At 40.2% G+C, this 22308-nt stretch overlaps 1 protein-coding gene across 1 annotated transcript in view; it reads right to left on the bottom strand.

The window, feature by feature from the left end:
- zbtb21 (zinc finger and BTB domain containing 21) overlaps positions 1-22308 on the bottom strand; it is a 53324-nt gene that overhangs the window by 10679 nt on the left and 20337 nt on the right. The window lies entirely within an intron of this gene.

Here is a 22308-nt window from a genome sequence, read left to right as displayed (position 1 = left end):
CTAGGGCTATCTGTACCTTTATTATCACATTCCTTAGGTAGCATCAACACCTCTTTGTCCTTTTGTCTATGACATCTTTTGGTTATCTCCACCTAGCACTGGCCCTCTATCCAGCTCTACCTGTCCCCCCCCACTTTAAACCAGCTTATATTTCACCTCTTTTCTATTTTTTCTTAGTTCTCTTGAAGAGTCATATGGACTCGAAATGCTAACTGTGTTCCTCTCTGCAGATGCTATCAGACCTGCTGAGTTTTTCCAGGTATTTTTGTTTTTGTTTTGGATTTCCAGCATCCGTAGTTTTTTGCTTTTGTCTTGGCGTTTAACTAATAATGTGGAAGATTGCCCAGGTCTGTCCTGTCCACGAAAAGCAGGGGAAATCCAATCCAGCCAAATCAGTCTACTCTTGACCATCTGCAAAGGTATGTTGACGGTGCTATCAAGCAATACTTTCACATGATGTTCAGTTTGGGTTCTGCTAGGGTCACTGAATTCCAGGGGTGAGGTGAAATGACTGCACTTGACATCAAGGCAGCATTTGACCAAGTGTTGCATCAAGGAGCCCTAGCAAAATTGAAGTCAATGGGAATCTGGATGGAGTCATACCTAGCACAAAGGAAGATGACTATGGTTGTTGGAGGCCAATCATCTCAGTCCCAGGTGTCATGTCCCAGTATATTCAGGACTTAAAAATTAGTTTGATATTTTAAAACTGACCACAAAAGGCAGCAAAATATGGCAGCCTAAGGATCACCTGACTTCTTTTGTGGATTGAAACTACTCCAGTGTCTCAAGAGGGAACAAAATGAACTTTCCAGACTGATGCTGTCCCAATGCCCTTTCCTGAAACTAATTCAAAAGTGTATAATCAATTGAATGATTCAGTTGAACACAAAGACACTGGCTGTCTCAAACTTTGAAAATGTCAAACAGGAACACTGGATGTGTAATCAACACACCAACATTTGTTTGGAAATAGGATTTTGAACTTGTGGAGGTGACATGATGAGGAAGCCATGTCCAGAGTCTGTTTTAAATCAGCAGAAGCTGCTTGCAGGCAGAGAGAGTGTTCCATCAAAAGCCATTGAATTATCTGCAAGACATCAAGCAGCCAAGATAGTTTACAGCAAATACCTTGAAATTTGGTGATTCCGACAGAAAGAGAAAGACTCCCTCTGTTCCACTTAAATTTCACTTGAGAACTAACCTTTTAGAAATTTGATTACAGGAGACCTCACAGCCTGCTGATAATCCTTCACTTCAACTACAAAGCATCAACTGCATGAAAGAAGATACAGGCCTGCCACAAAAGAGACTGAGATAATTATAAACTGTAACAGTATATTACCTTTGGCTGTATCTAATCTTGGTGTGTGAGAGTGTGTGTGTGTGTGTGTGTGTGTGTGAGTGATGAGTGAATGAAATATTGAATAATTTTGGGATAAGTGTGTGATCATAGATAACCTCCTTTATTTTTAAACTCACAAAGGCTTGCTGCTGAATTATTTAATTGGGGCACACGCCAAGGATAAGAAAACACACCCTGTTTCATCCCAACTTACTGATCACAAGCAGCAAAATGCAACACAAATTCTCTCTGTGATAAAGCCTGGTACTGCAGTCTGGGATCAATCCATTGCAAATGAGCCAAATTTCACTTTAAAGAAATGGAAATAGAAAGGAAAAGTAACATAGCGAAAATTGTTGAAACAAGAAACAAAAGGGATTACAGCAGTAAGCTTTGAGAGTACTGACAAAAAATAAGATGGCTACTTTTGATGTAAAAACATTTATGCAAAAGGAAGACTTGGCCAAAATTAGCATCCCCTACACACTGAACAGCTAAAAGCCATAGCTAAGCAGGTAGAACTGAATATACGTAACAAAACATGGAAGACCGAGGTACTAAAAATGTTGACTTAGCAACTTGGCCTCACTCCAGATTCAGAACAAAATTGAAACAGGCCAGGTTATCTTAGCCAAAATTTGCAGAGAATAGTGGAGGCTGCAGTTAGAGTTTCAGGCAAGAGAAAAAAGAGGGAAAAGGAATCCCAAAAGAAAAAGAGAATGAGAATTGTAGGAGAGAAAGAAGTGAAAGGAAAGGAAGAATTATACTTTCCAGCCAGAAAAGCTTGGGAGAGAGTTACAGGCACAGAAAGATGGGAGCTAAGACAGATTGAGGCTGCTGGGGAGAACTTGAAAACAAAAATAAAAATACCTGGAAAAACTCAGCAGGTCTGGCAGCAAATGCAGGGAGGAACACAGTTAACGTTTCGAGTCCGGATGACTCTTCAACAGAACTAAGTAAAAATAGACTTAGTTCTGCTGAAGAGTCATACGGACTCAAAACGTTAACTGTGTTCCTCTCCACAGATGCTGCCAGACCTGCTGAGTTTTTCCAGGTATTTTTATTTTTGTTTCGGATTTCCAGCATCCGCAGTTTTTTGCTTTTATCTTAGGGAGAATTTGACTTTACTCAGTTGTAATTTAAACACTTTTAGTTCAGAGACAAGCTTTGACTTCCTAGAGTATTCCCCTTCCTAATGTATTCCCAATTGGTCCCCAAATTTGAAGAAGAGGTTGTGGAAACTTTCTTCAGAGCTTTTGAGAAACTAGCAGCTCAATTACAATGACTCCCGATACAAAGTCAGCTGGTAGGAAAGGCTTATAAGGTTTATTCCATGTTGCCTGCTGAGAGCTCTATTAGTTATGATCAACAAAGGCTGCTATCTTCAGTGCCTATGAATTTGTACCAGGAGAGTAGGAAAGCCATTCAACAACTTTAAAAAGAAAGTACCTGGAAGGTAAACCAGCTGATACTTACCCTGCGTGCTTCCAGTGCAGACAGTCTGGACATATCAAAAAAAAACCTCTTGGCTCGCCAAAAGACCAATGGGGGAAGATGTGGTCAGAATCATGTCCAAAGCTTGAAAGTACCAAGCCCAGACTCAGATGAGACCGGGGTAGTACAGAATACCTACCAAGGCTTTTTGCACATAGGGAAAATGGCTCCTTGTGTATCACAAGCTCCAAGAAAAGAAATAAACTTTTTTTTAAAAAAAGAGATAGAGGGTGTTTTAAACAATCCTTGTATAGGAGGTTGCTGTGATACTGCCCGAAAGCAGGATACCACCATGCTAGTAAAAGGGCTTACTGGCACATGTATGAAGATTAGCCCAGTAAAAATTCATCAGCAGAGTAAATGGGTCACTTGTGTAGTGATTGTTGGGATTGTGCTAAGCTTACTCATAAAGGGTGTGGACCTATTGTTGGAAAACAACTTGGTGGGATACCAGGTACTGTGCCTAGAGGGTCAAAAGCAGTCCACAGAGACTGGAGAAGCAGAAGGAAACCAGGAAAATCCTGCTTAGCTGCAGATGGCTGAGGAAATCCCTATCATCCCACAGGGGGAGATGGAGCCAATAGGCATTAGGGAAATAAAAGGAAAGCCAAAGGGCTTTCTGGAGGCCAGGAGGGGACCAAATGGGGGCAAAAGGGGTCAGGATAGAACTCCTAAAAGCTAAAGAGGGCAAAACAAGGCCAGTAGAGTTTATACAGGCCAAGGCAAAGCCCGTAGAAGTTAAAGGGAATGAAGGGGCTGAACCAGTGGTCTGACTAGCAGACACCTCCTGTCAGGATTTAAATAGGGACAGAGCAAGTTCCAAACCAGCAGACAGTGAGGGAGATGCCTCACCCAGTCAAAGGACCAGGGGACAGTGCAGCAAAAGCTGGTCAGCCACCTGTGGGTAGTAGAGTCCCAAAGATATGGGGCCGAATGGGGACCGACCCATCCCTAAAATAACAAGAAAGGGGAAAACAATACCCCTTAAGACAAACCGTACTTGTGAAAGCCACAATGGAAGGACAAGTAGAACTAATGTAGGAGCATCCACTGAACCATCACAGGATCAGTCTAAAACTTAAGTCCACCTGGACCCAGCAGTATAATTTCCAAGGCCACTGAAGACAAGGTGCAAGGAGAGAACCCAGGTACCTCACAGAGGTTTAAAAACAATACACCCCATACCATCACTCTAGGAAGAATTATCAGTGGACCAGAACAAAATGATCAGAAATGTGGGTTGTAGAAGCAGCCATGAAAGGGTTAAGAGCATTACAGTCAACGCAACAAACAGAGCAATTGACATATCACAAGTTTTGAAGCAGAACCCAGATTTGTGAAATCTGGCTCCTCCTCAAAAATCTGCATGGAGTTTGAACTTATCGCAACTGCTTAATGCATTCAAAATCATACCTGTTGATGTTAAAATTCTAGAAATTTTGAGTACCAATACTAATGAACATTCTCTGGATAATATATATCTGGGGATTTTAAGAAAAAGGGAATGTGGCAGATAGAGAAAACTGTACCAGTATCAGATTACTGGGTGTGATGTCTGTCATGACTCACTGGGGATAGTGCACTGTAACTGTTCCCCTGAACTGTGACAAATGCGAAAAGTTTGACCAAACCACCAGAATGTCCCAATTCTACCTGTTTAATTTAGGTGAACAGAATACGAGCACCAAGTTTATAAACTTAATAAGTGAAGATCTGTTTATTGAACAAATTGTCTTTAACTAGTGGCAAAAGAAAGAAATATAAACTGCTAACTTCTAACACTATAACTTAAATTCTACCCCCTTCTTAGATCCCTACACATAAGACACACAAAACATTGATTTTAAGGGTGGGGTAAAACAGTTCAATAGCACCAATCCAGAGTACAGGATTTGATGGGTTGATTTTGATCGATGTCTTCCAAATTCCTTTCAGTTCTTTTTGATGACACAAGTGGTCTTCCAGCACTTCCAGTCTGTCATTCTCTGGTTGAGCACTTGCCTTTCAATGTTTCTAACAGTGGTTTTCTCCTCTTTGCCTCTTGACAGGGGTTTAGAAAGAGAGCAGGTTATAGAGATATGAGGAGGAAAAAACCAGCTAGCTATTTATTGTGGAATTACTGGAATCTTCCACCTACAGGAGAAAGAGGTTTTAGGTCTTATTCCTTTCAGGCTAAAAGCTATTCTGCTGCACTCACAAAACCTGGTCACCTGATCAGGAGGCAATTAAAATGCTGTTGTCAGGCAGCTCCCTTGGTCCAGGACTCCAACAGAGAAAAAAATGTTCCTTACAACAGTCCCAACAGAAATAAAAAGATATGTTCTTTACATGTCCAAACGTATGAAGAATTGAATATGAGAAAGACAAATGGAACGCTGGACTTTAAGGCACTGTTATCAAATACCTTCAATTTTGACGTTGTGCCCACATCACCAAATTTCTAGTGCACTTCAAATTTCTCTGGCATCACAGAGCAACAGAAAACAAAAGCAGGAAAGCTGATTCTTTTAAAAGAACAAATCATGATACTCAAAGACTTTGCTAGCAAGATTATGGTTTAAAAAACTTGGGCTACAATATAACAAGACTCAATTAAGGAGAAGGTAGTGGCACAGTGGTAATATCACTGGACGAGTAATCCAGAGGCCCAATCTAATGCTCTGGGGACAAGGGTTCAAAATCCACCGCAGCAGCTGGTGGAATTTAAATTCAATTAATAAATCTGGAATTAAAAAATCTAAGCTAATGGTGACCATGATTATTGTAAGAACCCATCTGGTTCACAAATGTCCTTTAGGGAAGGAAATCTGTTATCCTTACTTTGTCTGGCCTACACGTGACTCCAAGTCCACAACAATGTGGCTGACTCTTAAATGCCCTCTGAAATAGCCTAGCAAGCCATTCAGTTGTATCAAACCACCACTGAAAAGTCGATAAGGAATGAAAGCGGATGTACCACCTATCGGCCTAGGCACCGGAAATGACAACAGCAAACCCAGCCCCATCGACGCTGCAAAGTTCTCCGTACTAACATCTGAGTGCTTGTGCAAAAATTGGGAGAGCTGTCCCACAGATTAGTCAACAGCCTGACATTGTCTGTAAGGTATAATTCTGTGAATATGACTATTTCCCAGACATACCCTGTCTGGGTAAGCCTTGTCCCACCAGCAGGACAGACCCACCAGAGATGGTGACAGAGTGATATACAGTTAGGAGGAGGTTGCTCTGAGAGTTTTCAACATTGATTCTGGACCTCAAAGTCTTCTGGCATCTGGTCAAAGATGGGCTGATTACCAATTACTGCCCCCTCAGCTGATGAATCAGTGCTCCTCCATGTTGAACACAACTTGGAGGAAACACTCAGGGTGGCAAGGGCACAGAATGCACTCTGGGTGGGGGACTTCAATGTCCATCACCAAGAGTGTCTCAGTAGCACCACTATGGACCGAGCTGGTTGAGTCCTAAAAGACATGGTTACTGGACTTGGTCTGCGGCAGGTGGTGAGGGAACCAACAAGAGGGAATAATCTACTTCACCTTGTCCCCACCAATTGATCTGTTGCAGATATATCTGTCCATGACAGTATTGATAGGACCATTATAACGTCCTTGTGGAAACCAAGTCCTGTCTACACACTGAAGATAACCTCCATTGTGTTGTGTGGCCCTACCACCGTGCTAAATAGATAGATTCAGAACAGAACTAGCAACTCAAAACTGGGCATCCATGAGGCGCTGTGGGTCATCAGCAGTAGCAGAACTGTATTCAACCACAAACCTGTAACCTCATGGCCTGGCATATCCTCCACTCTACCATTATCATCAAGCTCAGGGGTCAACCTACTTCAATGAAGAGTGCAGGAGGGCATGCCAGGACCAGCACCAGACATACTAAAAATGAGGCCTCAACCTGGAGGAGGCCTACAACACAGTACTACCTGCATGACAAACAGCAGAAGCAGCATGCAATAGACAGAGTTATGCGATCCCACAACCAACAAATCAGATCTGAGCTCTGCAGTCCTGCCACATCCAGTCGTAAATGGCGGTGGACAATTAAACTAACAGGAGGAGAAGGCACCACAAATATTCTCATCCTTAATGGTGCAGGAGCCCAGCACATCAGTGCAAAAGATAAGGCTGAAGCATTTGCAATCATCTTTAGCCAGAAGTACCGAGTAGGTGATCAAACTTGGCCTCCTCCTGAGGTCCCCAGCATCACAGATGCCAGACTTCAGCCAATTCGATTCACTCACTACCTGATATCAAGAAATGGCTGAAGGCACTGGATACTGAGAAGGCTATGGGCCCTGACAACATTCCAGCAATAGCACTGAAGACGTGCTCTAGAACTAGCCACCCCACTAGCCAAGCTATTCCAGTATAGCTATGACACTGGCATCTGTACAAATGTCGGGCAATGACCATCTCCAACGAGAGAGAATCTAACCATCTTCCCATGACATTCAATGGCATTACCTTCACTGAATCCCCCTTTATCAACATCCTGGGGAATTATCATAGACCAGAAATGATCTGGGCCAACCTTACAAATATTGTGTCTATAAGAGCAGGTCAGAGGCTGGGAATTCTGCAGCGCATAGTTCATCTTCTGTCTCTCCAAAGTCTGTCCACCATCTACAAGGCTCAAGTCAGTATTCTGATGGAATACACTCCATTTGCCTGGCTGAGTGCTGCTCCAACAATACTCAAGAAGCTTGACATCATCCAGGATAAAGTAGCCCACTTGATTGGCATCTCATCCACCACAACAAACATTCACATCCTCCACCACCGATGCAGTGGCAGCAGTGTGTACCATCTATAAGATGCACTGTGATAACTCACCAAGGTTCCGTTGACAGCACCTTCTAAAACTGTGACCTCCACCACCAGAAGGACAAGGGCAGCAGGTGCATGGAAACATCACCAACTGCAAGTTCCCCTCCAAGCCACACACCTTCCTGACTTAGAACTATATCACTGTTCCTTCACTGTCACTAAATCAAAATTGTGGAACTCCCTTCCTAATAGCACTTTGGGTGTATCTACACTACATGCCCTACACTGGATCAAGAAGGCAGCTCACCACCTTCTCAAGGGCAATTAAGGTTGGCAATAAACGCTGGGCTAGCCAGTGACACTCAATGAAAGAACAAAAAAAATTATTCTCGATGGGCCGAGGGGCCTTTTTCTGTGCTGTAGGCCTCTATGACTCAAATGGTTTTTTTGCTGTAATCTATCCCCTTGATCATGATTGTCTTGTGATCAGTCTATGGTATTGTACCACTTTCAATATAACTACCAAAACAGTTCATTCAGAAACAAAAATTAGAAATAGTTTCCAACTCACTAGATGTATATAGATCTCAAGATAAAATTAACTACAGTATTCAGTACTTTGGGTGCTATATTTACCACTGTTATTTTAGTTCCAAACTACTTCCTGTTAATCATTTCAGTTTCAACATAGCTGTTTCTTCTTTTTCAGTTTCATTATTTCCAATTCTTTAAAAACTCATTCTTACTTTTTCTTTCTCAGAATTGATATTTTCTTTAGTGTGCTTTAACAATTCACAAGCTTCGTTTTATCATCATCCCTGTAATATAGACGTGTAAAGGTCACTTCAGGTTCTTGCTCCTTCTTTCGCTGCTTCAATATTTAACTATTGTGTTCCTTGCATGAACCACAGGAACATAAAAACACAGGAGGTACATTAGGCCACATGGTTTCTTGAACTTGCTCCACCTTTCAATAAGGTCACGGCCAATCTTCTACCTCAACTCCTCTTTCCTGTGTATTTCCAAATCCCTGCTTCCCTTAGATGTCCAAAAATCTATTGATCTCAATCTTGAGTACACTCAATGACTGAGCATCCACAGCCTGCGGGGATAGAGAACACCGAAGATTCACAGCCATGAGCAAAAACATTTCTCCTCCTCTCAGTCCTCATTGGTCAAATCCCTTGTCTGAAGATTACGACCCCCTAATTTGAGACTCTCTAGCTGGGGAAAACAGCCTAAAAACATATACAATGTCAAACTGGCTAAGAATTTTATACGTTTTGAGAGCACCTTTCATTCTTCTAAACTCTCGAGAGTATAGGCCCATTCTACTCAATCTCTCCTCATGCCCCAACCCTCTCGCCCTAGGCACTCTACCCCAGTAACATTGATTCATGCAAGGATCTCTACTCTGGCATGCAGGAGGGGGAGAAGACAAAATTGGAGAAGTTGAAAAAATAAAAATTAACCCTCAAAGATATGGCATTATAAAAACCAGAAAGTATACTGGACATGCTTACAATCTTCATGCCAAGTTGCCAAGTGGATTTGGTACACAAGGCAATAAATCGTAACCCAATTTAACATATAAAAGCTTATATGAAGATGTTCAACAGGTTCAGTGATAGTAGGCAATAACGTTTTCCCAGAAAGAAAGAAATCACATTGAAATTCTTCAGCATTTTAAAAAAAAAGTTGACTTGCTGTCAGGTTAAATTGCCTACACTGCTTGAAGTACTAACTGTGGAATGGAGTTTAAAAAATGTATTCATTCTTGGGATGTGGGCATTGCTGGCAAGGCAGGCATCCATTGTCCATTCCTAGCTGTCCTGATAGCCTGCAGTGCTGTCTTCATTCAAACCTGTCCTGTGATATTCTAAGTTCACCAAAAGAAAAATAACTTACTTTATTGATCAGTGACAAAGACATGCTTAAATTTTTACAATAACTCAAATCCTCCGGTCCTCAGGAACGGAAGCCAAAACTTCCCAAGAACGGATTTAAATGGATATGGGTTTGGGCGGTGGAGGTAAATAAATTAGCAAATTGTTATGATCCCAACTGATGTTATTACTGGACAAGTCAGATCCCCGAGTGGAACCTGGCTTAGATCCTAACTTTTATTTTTTGTTTAAAAACATGGAGGGTGGCTACTGAACAGTCACAGAGTCTGCTGATGAACTGTTAACAAAAGAATAAAACATTTATTAAACAAGATGAACTATGTTACAATACCCCTTCACCCACAACCATAATTTTACAGATATATATACAGATTCGTAAGAGTAACACAAGTTGCAAAACATCTTATACTCTGATGTTCACAGTAAATACACAGTCCACGTAAACCAATAGGCGACATGTGGTGTGGGATCTCTCATCAACTCCTCCAAATGCTTGTCACACTGTGAGCCAAGCGGTCTCACTGAACACTGTCCTTCACACAGGGGTTTCCAAACCCACGCTCTTAAAGAACTCGCCTTGGAATCTTCTCCCAACCGATGTTTTCTCTTGGATGTCTTCAACAAGGGTCCACCTCCAGACTCCAATTGCTCTGTCTGATGCTCCTCTTCCCTGGAAGGCTACGTGTATTCAAGCTCCCCCTTCAATGCACTCTCCCAGAGACTGAACCATGGCAACAAAACACCACTGCTTCTCAGGCTCATAGAAAGGAGTCACCAACCTTTGGCTGTCTCGTTGGACCTTCTGAACTCTCGCAAGCCCACTTTGCTTTGATTCTGCTCCCCGCAGCTTTCTCTCTTTAATTCGGAGACTTTTCCTCTGCTCCTTACTTTAATTTTACTGAACAGGATCTTGTTCCAGATTCCTGTCCCTGTCCTTTGACTTAACTTAAAGGTCTTCTTGGGACTTACCCCTTCCTTTTAGGACCTGCTCCTTGCAGTTCCCTCTCCTAGCAGACTGCAGACAACTTGGTATCTCCCGAGGTCCAGAGCTCACTTGACATTCACTGTTACTTTAAACTTTACAGCAACTCATCTAAGATCCTTAGACTTATTTTCCTCAGCATTTGCTAGTATGTCCGGCTAGAGAGAGACTTAAACTGCTTCCTTCACCTTAGAGCATAATCACCAACTGAGCTCAAACTGCTTTGTTTCTCTGTGGGCTCACTGTTGCTGGGCAACAGCACAGTTTTCATTACTTTGTTTTAACTTCCTTAACCCATTTCAAGGGCCGTAAAACTTCATTAAAATGTAGGTCTGCAAACAAATCCACAGACTTGCAGACAACATTCTAAAATGACCAAAACCCAGGTTCCCCCTTTCTTAACACACACATACAAAGTAAAAATTAAACTCAAAAGCTATAGCTTATTCCTAACACACACAAATACACATAAAACTTATTTAAAACTATCTCTAGTTTCTAAAAAAAATGAACAAAGTCATCAAATTCATAAAACAACTTGCACCTGAACTTCTCCCCTTTTGTACATTATCACACATTTACTAATGGGTTTCCTATGAAATTGTTCACAAAGTTAGAATTCACAGATGGCAATGTAGACAAATAGTGTTTTAATGGAAAGGCAGCAGCGGGTGAGTGGGCAATTTTTAAAAATTCATTCATGGGACATGGGCATTGGTGCTAAGACCAGCACTTATTCCCCATTCCTAATTGCTCTTGAGAAGGTAGTAGTGAGCCACCTTCTTGAACCTACTGAAGTCCTTGTGGTGTATATATAGCTACAGTGCTGTTAGAAAGGGAGCTTCAGGATTTTGACCCAAAAACAGTGATGGAACGATGATACAGTTCCAAGTCAGGATCTGTGTGACTTGGAGGGGAACTTGAAGGTGTTCCCATGCACCTGCTGCCCTTGTCCTGGGTGGTAGATATTGTGGGTTTGGAAGGTGTTGCCATTGGAACGTTGGAGAGTTGTCGCAGTGTATCTTATTGATGGTACTCACTGCTGCAACTGTGCAATGGTGGTGGAGAGAATGAGCTTTTAAGATAGTGGTTAGAGTGCTGATCAAGCAGGCTGCTTTGTCCTGCATAAAATTACAAACGACAAATCACAGGCCAATATTGCTATGAAACAGGGAGGTGTTTAATTTTGTTATAAATTTTATTTTGGACATCAGATTTTAGTCACCGAGGGAAAACTGGTGGATGAAATTGACATTGAACTAGGATGACCGCTGAGAGATTTCATTTAGGAATAATAGGCTAAAAAGAGGTTGTAGGTGAGGGTGATGGGAATAAGGGCAACAACATCATGTCAGACGAAACATACAGAAAGTGAGTGCTACACAGAAGACTTCAGGTGCTTATAGCGCAAGGCAAGCTTTTTGGCCCATCGAGTCTACATCAATGTTTTTTGCCATGTGAATCACTTTTCCTAATCCCACTTTCCATATTTTTAAAATTATTCCTCTTCTTTATGCAACTATCAAATTATCTTTTAAAATAATTTATGGATTTAAATGAAGGTTTATGCCAGAAAACTACCCATTTCACTATTGTTTGATGAATTATTTCTAATCTCCCTTTAATTCTCATCTTCCTAAATCTGTGTTTTTACATTATTGCCTTACTGATCAAATGAAACAACTAGCTATCATATTATCATAACTTTTTATAATTTTAAATCTTCTAGCCCCCTAATCTTCTCAGATCCAGGTATGAAAATTAACTCCTCAAGTGTCCTTTTTGTAACTCTGACCCTTCATTTCCAATAACGTTCTCGGGGCATATCTATTCAAAGGCACTTGTATTTCTTTTCTAATGGGGTACCCAAAACTGCACACAAAAATCTAAATCCCTAATTACAGGCTTTAACAATTTTAATATTATCCCCTGGTTTTGTACTCTATACATGTACTTGCAAAAACAAGGATTCAAATTTACCATTTTTATGACTAAATTTATTTAATTAATCCTAATGAACTGTGTGTCTGCAATTCAAGGTCCTTTGAATTGTAAGGAAGTGATAAGTGATGCTCCACAAGGCTCAACAAACTACCATATTTATTAAAGACTTGGATAACACAAGAGAAAGTCATCTATCCTAGTTTTCCAATGAGCTAATGAATGATGGGCTAATAATGTAGATGGAAGAGTAAAATCTATCAATATCCCTTTATAGTTAAGTTAGTGGGTAAAACTGCAGCAGGTGGATTTCTACACATGGCAGCATTTGCCATCTATTGGCCCATCCTGCTAGCCTATTCATGTCCTATTTCAGTCAGTCATTCACAGTCCTTGCCAGAATGTGCCGTATGCTAATTTTTTATTTTGCTCCCTCAATTCTGAAGTCCAGATAATTTACCTATATAGCAAATAAAAACAGCTTCAACACCAATCACCAAATCTTCTTAGTTCAGTAGATTTCCTTTTACCCATATCTTTTGTTTTCTGCTCTCCAAATATCCCTCAATTCATGTGACTACAGTTGGCTTAATTTCAAGGGCTACTGGCCCAAACTTCCAATAGGAGTCAGAACCCATGCCTGACGCTGATCAGGCAGAAAGCTACGCACTTACCTGCATACATTGAAAAGGCTTTGACTTCCAGTCCACGATGCAGAAGAACTTCATCAGCGCAAGAATCTTCGCAGAGAACAAGGAAGAGAATCAGCGGAGAAGCCATGCCCCCTTCTTACAGCACCAGCTGCTGTATTCTTGTTAAGTGTTTAAAGGCCTCCAAGCCTCTCAATTTATTAGTGACTGGGTGTATGAGCAAATGCATGGGTGAATGGGTGGGTAGGCAGGTGAAGTAAGCGGGTCAGAGGGCATCTGGGTAGGGTGATAGGTGGGTCAGGAGGGGTACTAGGGGTCGAGGGGCAAATCAGTGAGAGTGATTGGGAGTTAAACTAGGGATTTTCTGCCTAACATTTCCTGGATAACCATTCAGGTAAGTAAGTCAGAACTGCCCAAAGTTTCTGACTCTAAGCCAGAGTCAGAGATTTTTTCGGGAGGTCCTGGAAGTTCAAGCTTCCCAGGCAATTCCTACCATGATTTGGAAACTGGAAGATCTGGGTCATTATTTTTTTGACACAGTACCTTATTAAATGTTTTGGCAAATCCATGTAAACCACTTCCATATTTCTTTTATATATTTCTACAAAGAGCTCTTTGAGGTTGGTCAAGCATGACTTGCCTTTTAGAAATCCACGTTGATTGGTCCCAATTGACTCATGTTTTTTCCATATACTTAATACTGTAATTTAATTTTTAAATATAGCCTCTAGTAGTTTGCCAACTGAATTATTACTAACTGGCCTATAATTTCCTAGTTTATCCCTGTCTCCTTTTTTGAAGAAAAGAGTCATGTTTGTAATATATAGTCAAAGGTCCCAAATCCATGTAATTGAATACTTGGAATCAGAAAATTCAGCAGAGAATCAGCCTGTACTAGTGTTAATTCTACATTCAGGTTATCCACTAATACGACATTTGTGCACTTTCCCAGTATCCTTTAATGTTTTTCTTGAACGTTCATATAATTTTCTTTTAAAATTTCCCAAGGGAATTTTCTTCATAATCGACATATGATTTTGCATTCCTTGTGACAACGTTCTCGTTTTGTTTTGGCTATTAATTCTAATGTCATGCCAATTCACCAACAACTAAAATGATTTACTCTTCAAAATGTCTACTGGATCTTTTCCTAACCTTTCTGCTTTAATGAAAATGTTTTCCAAGTCTAAGGTGTCAGCCTTGGTCCATCTGCCAGTCCAAAGGCTGTAGGCTCAAGTCTCACTCTGCAGATGTGAGCCCGCGATCTAGGCTGACATGTTGGTGCATTACTGAGGGAGTGCTTCACTGTCTTTTGGTTGAGGCATTATCAAGGCCCCATTTTCCCTCTCAGGTGAACGTAACATTAGTTATCCCACAACCGAGGTCTAAAACAGATTACCTGATCATTTATTTTATTGCTATTTGTGGAACACTGTGTACAAATTGGCTGATGTGATTTCTACAAAAGTGACTAGCTTGTGAAAAAGAACTTAATCAGCTGCAAATCACTTCAGTGCATCCTGAAGTTGTGAAAGGCACTACAGAAAGTCAAGATCTGTCTTTCTTTTTTCTGCACACATTAGTTAGTAACCAGGTGTGCACCAGCAACATTAGAAATCATGACACTAAAGTTCCAGCTATGGCACTGCAATATACTTTCAATTTCTCTTCTTAGGCATTCCCTTGGGATCGAGGACAGCTTGCTTCCACTCCAGTTCAATGGGTTCTGAAATAGCAGATAATTCCAATGCACGATCTGCAGAGTCTGCCACATACAGGGCAGGTGGTGCTTGAAGGGTTATTTGCTTCCAAATAACATTGGAGTTATAATCATCCTTACTACCTATTCCCCTAAATCACATCACCTTTACGGTAATCTGTGCATTTAACTATTGACGTGTAAAAAAAAATATATCTGACTGTAAAGGATTAACACAACGTTGGGCATTGAGCCCAAAGCAACAATAATTTCAGAGTTCTGCTGACAATCAGGACAATTTAATTTAATTAGTGCCTTGTAAAATATTACCAATTTAGATTAGATTCTCCAACAAAGTTATTGCACACTGCTGCAATGAATGAAAAGAAATTTGTTAGAAAAATACTATGTTGTCTTAAATGACTAAATCTTGAGATTGAAACAAGAGATTTGTCAGTCTCCCTAGGCAGTGCCCATGTTAATTCAGAGAATACAGTCACTCTCTGTAGGAAAAAAACAAACCCTTTTAAATGAATTCAGGGCAATGATTGACAAGGCTGCCCATGACGTCTTGCAATAAAATGACTTGCACTGCGAAAGCAACTTTTGTACAGTTTCTTTTAAAATAAACTCCGCCAAGTCAAGAGGGAAGAACAATGCTATCAAGGAAAACAACAGAGATTACAGGTTAGCCAGTATTTTAGTTATGAAAACTTTTGAGTTATGAATTGAGATAAGGCTTTCCAGCAAAACATAAACATCTCTTTCTGAAAAATTGACTATAAGGTACTTCACATCATGGAAAATTACTGGGGAAGACAAAAGATGAACAGTTTTCTGGGTGGCTTCGATTCAACTTTTTTAAACAAAGACTGCAGAAAATATTGTGCTTTTAAAATAAACTTCATAGGACAGTATGGCTTGTGAATATAATAAACTAATTCCACCCCTGAAAAAGGGTATAAAAGATTGAACACATTGGGCGTTTGTACTGCAGTCACGGAAGATGACCCCACTAATTGTTGGAAGGAGGTCTCAGAAAGATAGAGAAAGAGTCCATCTGATCATCGGAGAACAACTTGCAACCACAGGAGCTGGGCATTTCTGGTGATTGTATGACCACAGTTAATAGGATAGTTGAGTCAGATATTAGTGAAGTGCTTACTTGCTGAAAGTAAAGTAACATTATTGAACATTCTGATGCTAGACATCGGTGAAGAGTTGATCTAGTAGGAGTGAAGTAACAGAATAACTGCTGTTTGTTTTTTTTTAATTTATTTTTTCTCTTCTTTTCTCAACTTGTTAAATCTGTAACCAGGGGTACAAATAAACTAACCCCATTAAGCATAACAGCATTTTGAGTGAATTGATTTGTTCTCTTATAGTTCTTTGACCTGCGAATTACAAGTAGGGTTTTTTTTAAAGATAGAAACTCCTACCTGTCTTTGATGTCTTTGTGTTTCTCTTCATTTTCTCCCCTGTTGCTTCTTTCCTATTAACTCTTCCTTTTGCTTCCCCCTCTTCCTTTTAGGTGAGGGGTGATGAGTAGTTTGGCAGGGAGGGGAACTTTAACAGCTGCCGGCTGTATTTGGAATGGGGGAGGGGCGGTGGTGGATTGCAGGGAAAGTGTGACCCTCAATCATATGCTTCCCCCATTGCCTCAATCCCATTGTGTCCATTATGTAAAAATGCAGGAGGATGTGGCCATCCTTAATGTTCTCAATGATGTCAGATGCTGCAGGTCCTGTCACAATCAACCCCATAATGCTGTCGTCATGTCCTTTGTAGGGCTCAGGATATGCAGGGTTCCTTGTCCCTACCACCCTCAGCTCTGCTCCCTTCTATAACATGCCATGTTATCCTGTGTCCATATCACACTCATGTTCATTTTCCCAACACAGATTCTTTGTCCTAGCAAAAATATCAAGTCCAAGCCAGGTTTTTGGAAGAGGCTAAGGCCTTTGAGTTAAAGTTTCAATGAAGGTGTTAAAAGATGATTTAACGGATTAATGCAATTTGTTGTGAAATATAATGTTTTATTCAAACACTTATTTTGGATATGAGAAATTCCGGTTATTGGGGAAAAAGGGTGATGATCTCTGGAAACTCAATGGCCAGACAACTGAAGATTAAGTTAATAATCCATAACAATAAAATAGCAGCCATTATGCTTCATATAGTGTGATACCTTTAACATTAAAACTACCTATCACAGTGATACATCCAACAACTTGCATTTATACAAACCTTTAATACAAGAAAACGCCTCATCCCAGAAGTAGCTATAAACCAGGAAATGGAAGTGGGGAAGTCAGAAAAATTAGTCACCAGAGAAGTGGTACTGAGTAAATTGTTGGAGTTGCAGGCTGACAAGAGCCAGGGTCCTGATGGGCTTCATCCTAGGGTGTTAAACAAAGTGTCCAGTGAGATAATTGATGCATTGGTTTTAATTTTCCAAAAACTCCCTAGATTTGGAGAAGGTCCCATTAGATTGGAAGATAGTAAATCTAATTCCATTATTCAAAAAGGGAGAGAGAGACAGAAAGCAGGAAACTACAGGCCAGTTAGCTTAACATCTTTCAAGGAGAAAATGTTAGAAGTTATTATTAAAGAAGTTACAGCAGGGCACTTGGATAAGCTCAGGGTCATCGGGCAGAATCAATTGTGAAAGGGAAATTGTGTTGAACCATCTTCTTGGAATTCTTTTCAGCAAGTAACATGTGCCGTGGATAAAGGAGAACTGATGGATGTACTGTACTTAGATTACCAGAAGACATTTGATAAAGTGCTACATCAAAGGTTATTGCGGAAAATAAAAGCTCATGGTATAAAGGGTAACATATTGGCACAGATAGAAGGTTGGCTGGCTAACAGGAAGCAGAGGGTAGGCATAAATGGGTCTTTTTCTGGTTGGCAAGATGTAATGAGTGGCATGCCACAGGGATCAGTGCTGTGACCTCAACTATTTACAATTTATATAAATGACTTGGATGAAGGGTTTGAAGGGACGGTTGCCAAGTTTGCTGATGACACTAAGGTAGGACGTGTAAAGAATCTATTTTTTATTTTTCTTGGGACTGTGGCTTTAAAAACTACCATGGCTGCAGTTGAAAGACATGTTCACTGGAATAGGATGAGGAATATTTACAATATTGCTATCATGGAACATAGTGTGCCATAAAAGAACAAGATGGTGCAGAAAGGAGCCCTGGACTAAGGGAAACAGCCTCATGACAGCATTTTAATTGACTCCTGACCAGCTAACCAGGATTGTGTGTGGTAATAGTACAGGGATTACAGCTCTGAGCCTGTAAAGAGGGAAGACCTAAAACCTCTCTCCTGTGCTTGTAAGATTCCAGTAATTCTGCCATAGTAGCTAACTGGCTATTCCTCACACCTCTGTAACCTGCTTTCTCTGAAAACCCCTGTCAAGAAGAAAAAGGGAAAAATCACCAGTAGAGATATTGATAAGCAAGTTTTTCAACCAGTGAACCACAGACTGAATGTGCTGAGAGACCACCTCATGTCATCAACAACAAACTGCATGGAATTTGGAAGACATCAATCAAAATCAGCCTAGCTAATCCTGTATTCTAGATTGGTGCTATTGAACTATTTTATCTCACCCTTAAAATCCACGTTTTGCGTGTCTTGTGTGTGTGTTTATATACAAGGATTTAAGAAGGGCTAGAGTTTAAGTTATAGAGTTAGAAGTTAGCAGTTCATATTTCTTTCTTTTGCCACTAGTTAAACACAATTTGTTCAATAAACAGTTATTTACTTATTAAGTTTACAAACCTTGTACTCATATTCTGTTAACCCAAATTAAACAGTTAGATAGAATTAGGGCAATCTGGTGGTTTGGTCAAACTTTTCACATTTGTCATGACTCGGTGAACAATGGGGCTTAATATCACAATGCACTATCCCTGGTGAGTCATGACAGTAGGAAAGTAAGTTGTAAAGAGGACATAACAATGCTACAAACAGATAGAGATAGGTTGAGTGAGTGGGCAAAGGTCAGGCAGATGGAGTACAATGTGGGAAAATGTGAACTTATCCATTTTGGTAGGAAGAATAAAAGAGAAGCATATTATCTAAATGATGAGAGATTGCAGGGCTCTGGGGTACAGAGGGATCTGGGTGTCCTACTGCATGAATCACAAAAGGCTAGTATGCAAGTGTCAGGAAGATATAATAATTTTCATAATGTTATTGGAATTTATTGTAAAGTAGAGTAACAGTGGGGTCTGTGTCTATGTCTCTGTGTGTATGTTCATGACTTAATTTAATTAAAGCCAGCTGGTCTGAAGGCTTTGATGTATCAGAAGATAAGCCAGGTTTGAAATATTAAGTTGGTAAACATGGGAGAAGTTTTAGAATGTAAGGTGTAAAGGATTTGCATTTTTAAATAAACCAGACTAGCTTGAATTAAAAAAGGGGGGGGGGGGTGAAATGTGTCATCTAACCAGAAGTTAAGAAACAGTGTGTTTATTTTTCCCAAAGATTACTGGTAAAATTGGTACTATGATAGTTTTTTTAAAAATTGAGAGAGGTAAAGAACAAAGACATTGTGAAACAATAGGAATTTTCATGTATAAAAGTAAAGAAGGCTGTGTGCAATGGGAGGCATTTTAAGATCTAAAACAAGTGTGAAAAGTCTCCAGTATCTAAGCCTCAAGCTGCCATCTACAAAGAGCTGAAGTTAAGAAAACTCACATTGAATTAGACTGTCCAGGGTATCATGCTACTTTGCCCGGGTCTTTTAAAATCTGTGTGTCTTACTGTTGCCTTAACGAAAGTGTAACTGGGAGTTGGATTAACTAGGGGATTTAGAAGTTATCATAATAATAATTGTGTAGATCTATGTATGTACTTCAAATCATTTCTTCTACTAATAAATGTTTAATTTAGCTTTGTAAGAAACCCATAAGACTCGATGGTCTTATTACTACTGAATTCAAAGTCCGTATCTCGAAACACATACAAATTGCAAATCATTGTGGCAGCTGCTTCAACTTTCCCTCTGGGATTTGAGCAGCTCAGCATTTACCATCAGATGTGCCATAACAGCAAAAAATTAGGAAAGCTAACAGAATGTTATAATTTATTGTGAGGGGAATATTAGTGTGTAAGGATAGATCAGCGTGGAGTGTGTTTGAATGTGTGTTAGTGTGTAAGGATAGATCAGTGTGGGGTGTGTTTGAATGTGTGTTAGTGTGTAAGGATAGATCAGTGTGGGGTGTGTTTGAATGTGTGTTAGTGTGTAAGGATAGATCAGTGTGGGGTGTGTTTGAATGTGTTTTAGTATGTAAGGATAGATCAGTGTGGGGTGTGTTTGAATACAAAAGTAGGGAGGCAATGCTTCAGTTGTACAGGGCACTAGTGACACCACATTTGGATTACTGTATACAGTACTGGTCATCTTATTTAAGGAAGGATGTAAATGCATTGGAAGCAATTCAGGGGTTTACCAGGCTAATACCTGGAATGGGTGAGGAAAAGCTGTATAGTCTAGGCTAGTATCCGCGGAGGTTAGAAGAGTAAGAGATGACTTGATTGAAACAAATGAGATACTGAGGGCTCTTGACAGGCTGTGGAAGAATCTAGAAATGGGGTCATTGTTTAAAAATAAGAGGTTGCCCATTTTAAACAGAGATGAGGTGAAATTTTTTCACTTAGAGAGTTGAGAGTCTTTAGAAGCAGAGTCTTTGAATATTTTTAAGGCAGAGGCGGATAACTTCTTGGTAAGCAAGGGGGTGATAGGTGGGATGCAAATTTCAGGTTACTATCAGATCAGCCATGATCTTATTAAATGGCGGAGCAGGCTCAAGAGGCTGAATGGCCTACTCCTGCTCCTTGTTCATACATTCGTAAGACACGTCACAGGAGCGTAGTCAGACAAAAACTGACACCGAGCCAAAGGAGGAGACATTACAGAAGGTGGCCAAAACCTTGGTCAAAAGGATAGGTTTTAAGGAGTCCCTGAATCAGGTGGAGAGGGAATTCGGGAGTTTAGGGCCTAGACAGATCTGCACATCCTGGTCCAATAACCCTGTGCCCTCCAATCATGCTTTTCCTAAAAATGACTTTTGGTCTTTACTATCCATGTGCAATGCCAGGTGAGATCACCTACTAGGAAAAGGAACACTGCAACGACATTGGATAATTACGACTTCTTTGGTCAAACATTACACAAACATAATCAGCAAATATCCCCTACGTATTGGATAAATTACTTTTTGAGGGAAAAAACCCTCCTACACAAACTTGATACAGTTTGATGGGACATGCCCTGAAAAATAATAGTTTATGTAATATCATTGAATATAAATGTTATTGCTGACTACCCTATATACTCATGTAAAAGTCACATTTTTGAGATCAATTTCTTAGGCCAAAAGACAGGGGGTCGACTTTCACGTGGTAATGTTGAGGACTGACATGCGTGCTTAATTTGTGCCCCAAAAAAGACAGTTGCAATGGAATAAAAACCAACAACACTAAAGGATTCATTTGAATTTTCTAACATTTACTTACTTTATTACATTACAAACCATGTACATTTCATTCAACACAATATACCATAATGAATTAGCTACAACACTTCACAGTGAAATCTTTCAAAATCACTCTGAACACTATCTGAATCACCGAACAATTCATCCCAATATTCTGGTTGTATTACATCACCATATGGATTTTCCTCATCATCATCATATGTGGTATCAGTAACTTCAGCATCATCATTCCATAAGTAATTGCCCCTGATACCATCGAGCGCATTCCATATTCAATATTTTAGAAATGATCTTTTGGCAATATTGGGATCAAGTTCATTCCACACATCCATGACCCAATGACACAATGTTGCTCATATTTCTGCCCTTAGTGAGTGAATGTTTTGCTACTTTCCAACATCTTTTGGATACTGTCCTTGAGAGGTTTATTTAAACACACCTCCAAGGGTTGAACAACACTTGTAAGACCGCTGGGGATAGCTACCATGATGGTGTTGGTTGATCTCACATCACAGACTACATAGTCGGCAAGGTGGGTTTCAAATGTATCCCAGAGGAGCAATCTTCTATTTGCGTAGTTCTCCTTTGATTCATTCCTTGCAATCGCCTTCATCCATCCAGCCTCTCTTGCGAACATGGATGTCAATAGTTTTTTGAATTTTCTCTTTGGGGAGAGTTTTGCGCTTCAGTGTCACCATTGGCTTTAATTTTGTGCCATCCGCCGTAGAAGATGGAATCACTGTCTTCTCGTAGGCAGTCGTCTTTACAAGGGCAGTTTTATCACCAATCTTGATAATGGTCTTGTTTGCTGGCATGTGGAAGTTCATCAGTGTATCATTCATATTTCCAATGCAGGTCAATCAATACGCATTCTGCTCTTGATAACAGTTTGATCCCTGACAATCAAGGGCTGACTTTTACACAAGGTATATGGAAAAATCCCATTTCTTAGGCTCAATGTCATAGGTCATTTTTTATGGGAGATTGG

The sequence above is a fragment of the Carcharodon carcharias genome, chromosome 18 (genome assembly GCF_017639515.1).
Source record: "Carcharodon carcharias isolate sCarCar2 chromosome 18, sCarCar2.pri, whole genome shotgun sequence".
In the NCBI taxonomy this organism is placed as follows: Eukaryota; Metazoa; Chordata; class Chondrichthyes; order Lamniformes; family Lamnidae; genus Carcharodon; species Carcharodon carcharias.
Note: the sequence above shows the minus strand (reverse complement) of the source record. Positions and strands in the feature narration are given on the sequence as shown.